Raw genomic sequence first — 4,349 nt, 5'->3', positions numbered from 1 at the left:
AGAAGACCATCCCCCACAAATACCTTCAACACCTCCACATCTAATGTCCCACCAGCAAGTGCCTGCTGAAACACAGCACCAATTACCTCTGACACCCCAGCAGCAGCTACCAGTACCTCATCATGACCCTTTACAATCTCAGCAACTGGTATTCCTGCAAACACAACTAACACCACCACCACCACCACCACCACCACCACCATCACCACAGCCTCAGCAGTGTCAGGGTGTAAGTGGCGACAACCTCCAACCAGTTACACCGTTACCACAGCATTCGGTAATCCTTTCTCCACTCGAGACTGTAGTAGCTGTAACACATTCAGATGTCCCCCATGCTCTTACCCCACGGCACAGATTGGAGAGCCATGGTGAAACCATCACGTTCAGTGACACTCTGCTGGCTACGATAAAGGAGTCCCTCTTATGTGCCACCTGTAAGAGAACCTTCAACAGAGCGGTCATCTGTCAAGAATACTTGATTCTGTTCAACAATCCCATCCAATGTGTATGTGGTTGTGTCATCTGCACAATATGTTACCGCGCACACAGAGGATGCCAAATACACAATGTAGTATCTGAACGCTGCACCATCAACACCACAGCCAGCAGGTTAGCTAAGTCTCCTGATATGGAGAATATAGGAGTGTGGGAGCTGGAGCGCAATCTGAATGATCCTTTCAGGACAGAAGACAATGTCAACATATATGTGCAGAGGATCATCAACGATACCAGTGCTGGGCCTTCTCCTGAGAGCCTGCAAAACGGTATGCATAATTTTTATTATATTTTCTAAGCTATGCCATTATTCATCTATCATCAATCAGCTTGGCAATTGAAACTTTTGTTGCTTCTCCATGCAGCGTTCAACCATCTCATCACTGCGAGAGATGAGATGTCCTTCACGTACTGGGTTAACGCACGAATGCCAGAAGAGATGGCCTACAGATATGTCTGCATCCCTCACATTCCCGGTTTCTGGGATCACATTCTGGTGGGAAACTGTCCGCTGCCCAACACGGAAAAGATGATTGGTCCTGATGACTACTTGCCTAAATTGTTCAATGTGTCCCTTGGCTCTTACCGATTTCACTGGAGCTGTTTTGTTTTGAAGAGACAGATCATCTTGGCTATGTGGTGTTCGGCTGTGTCATCAACAGGGCAGTCTGAGGTATTTCCACTTGTCCATAACCGTTTGAGAAACATTAACACAGGCTTGGAGTTTAGAAGGATGGTGGTTTGTCTGTCTCAGTGGTTTAAAGCTCAGTACATGAGACCAACAGACAGGCCCCTAGCCATAGTTTTAGATTGTAAACCCTCTGACGGTTCTAGTGTGGTTGATGTGATAACTGTGCTAGCCTCGAAGAGTGGGATGGTAAGTGTCACCCCTAAACACACAAAACGACTGGTCAGATGTGATAAAGATCACACATTCAATCACAGGCTTGCCAAGACTATATTCACTTGCCCTTATGGTGATGAGGCAGACAATGACAATGCAGACCAGCGTTTTATTGACATCGTTGGTGAGTTTAGGGACTACGGCGAGGACAGTTGTGGATTCACACAGATGTGTACCAACACAGAGGTTTACAGTTATATTTAGATATGACATGACATGTGGTACAACCAATTTAGATGGGTCCTCAACAAAAGGGACAATGGTTTTCTTCTATATTCATCATATGTGAAACACTGGAAATGTATGTATCTCACTGTGAGTCTTGTGCTAACACCCCTCCCTCCCATGAAATGTGAACGCAGTGCTTATGTATTACTGACTGACAAACCATGTTTTTGATATCTGTTCATATCTGCACACTTTTGTTTGTTCACACTTGTCAAGTGTACATACACCTTTGTTTCGTACCAATACAGCTATTGTCACTAAAGTAACATTGTGAAATAAAAAAAACGAAGGAGGACTTTGTTGGAGATTGTACATGTGAACACATGCTTTGTTGGACTTATTATTGTTTGGATTTGTTTTTTTTTGTTTTGTGATCGCTATGACAGCCTGATCACCCTCTGTCTGGTTGCCTACATTGATACCTTTTTTTGTATCACGACATATTATTAATGATAACAATAGTTCCATATTGCACATGTTGACACTCATATCAGATGACCAAACCTGACAGGTCCACCATGTCTACTAATATTTTGGTTAAAAAACAGCAGGATGACTTCACAGGAGCATGCGCTGCTGAAGCTACAAGACTTGAAAAGGACACACGCGAGCTTCTAGCCAACATGACTCGAATGGGCAGGGAATGTCCTTGGTTCCAACTTGCATGCACTGTGAGACTTATAGACAGCCGCAGATACAAGCTTGCCGTGACCTGCGAAGGCTTTCCGAGAGTTGATCAAACCCTGAGTGAGATACACGAGTACCCAGGGAAACACCCCAGCTTCCAACGTCTTGTTCACAATGTAAAGTCACCATCTGTATGTTATCTGGAGAAGGCAAAGGCTATTGTCGAAGAGCCTCACAACCCGTTCGTATCAGAGTTCTTGGGCCCAAGACAATTGGACAACAGAGACTTTGAGTTGGCAATGACTTTAACCCTGGATCACAGTTTAACGCATCACACCAACATTGAGGTGAACGACAACTGTTCTATGGCTCTCAAGCGTGTCTTGACAGAAGGGGACCATCAGGACGTGTCTACGATATGGAATCCTATGAAGAGTGTTGTTTATTATGTAGTGTACCATACCTTTGCAACAATGCTATAAGAAAATCTGTGACTGTGTGTGAAGATGAATAAAAGAATGTGTTAACCTGACTCTGTGTGTGTGTGTGTGTGTAGTGACTCTTGTTTATAGAGTTGAGGTACGCTAAAGCCACCCCGACAGAGGTGTAACCCTCTAGAAGTTTTGTGACTTGATGGTTAACTGTAACATTCATTTGTCCCGTAATACACCAACTGTCAAGTTGGATTACGGTTCCGACTGTGGGTTATTCAGACATTATAAAAGCGATAGGATGTGGATGCAGCTGAGGCTGCAACTTAAATATGACTCAAGCAGCAAGCACCCTAATGGCGAAGTCAAGAGGGGTTTATCACAACAATGTGTATGTGGATTATGTTGTCATTAGAGGAGGTAAACAGGAGCTTTGTGCGTATGACCTTTTTCTAAATCCAACTGTGGTGAATAAACACTTTAGCTACAGTGCAATATTGGACCTAGACGAGGACACAGACACAGACACAGACCTCTCACCCGGAGGACAGTATGCAACTCCTTTGGAACAAGAGCAACTCGTCAATGGTTACACACAGCACATAACGGACAAACTGAAACGCTTTCGACTCTCATCATGCCCGAGCAACCAACACAGCGTACTCTTTGTGTCTTCCAGTATCATACCCAGACCGTTGATCGAGATCACGGGAGCGAGGCCTGAGATGATAGTCCACTTTCTTAACTGTTTCCGTAATGTGTACATGGTGAACGGAGAATCTTTTTGCAATCCTACTTTCGCGGACAAGTGGATCACAACATCGCTCCCTGAACATCTACGGGTCGCTCACACTGCTCTGGATGGTTACATACCAGTGACATTGAGGGACTCGAAAGAGGTTTATCTCCTGGGAGAGCTACAGAAGGACGGTAATGGATTAGACAGGTATCTCCTGTACAAGGATGATCACATCATGTACATCAAGATGGCTCATTATGTCTACCGTCTCAATCTAAGATGGTCTAATGACGACTTTCCAAGGAATCCCGACTGTGAGTACACTACAGGGTCGTGTGGCATTTTTGACGTAGTCCACGAATATCATTCGCTCAAAAGTGAACTTGTGCTGACCAAACTAAAGACATTGTTAGCATATATATTTGAATACTGTGTATAATGTAAAGCATTTAGGGATTAATGTAATGCATTGCTTGGAATTCTAACATCTTGTGACTGACACAGCAGTGGGTGGGTGACATGTGAAACCCTGTTTGGTTCCACTTACAATACACACTGTGAGTGACTCATCTAGAACTATCCTCTGAACACATGTTCATGACCATGTAAAACAGTTAACCAACAGACCTATGCAGTTGGACCAAGCCTATGCAGTTGGACCAAGCCTATGCAGTTGGACCAAACCTATGCAGTTGGACCAAACCTATGCATTTGGACCAAACCTATGCAGCTGGACCAAGCCTATGCAGCTGGACCAAGCCTATGCAGTTGGACCAAGCCTATGCAGTTGGACCAAGCCTATGCAGTTGGACCAAGCCTATGCAGTTGGACCAAGCCTATGCAGTTGGACCAAGCCTATGCAGTTGTACGGATGGACCATGTTTGGATGGCTAGGTAGTGACGTAACTGGGTTCAACACCTATAA

Source organism: Sparus aurata, unplaced genomic scaffold (genome assembly GCF_900880675.1).
Source record: "Sparus aurata unplaced genomic scaffold, fSpaAur1.1, whole genome shotgun sequence".
NCBI classification, from domain to species: Eukaryota; Metazoa; Chordata; class Actinopteri; order Spariformes; family Sparidae; genus Sparus; species Sparus aurata.
The sequence above is the reverse complement of the archived record's forward strand: the minus strand, read 5'-3'. Positions refer to the sequence as shown.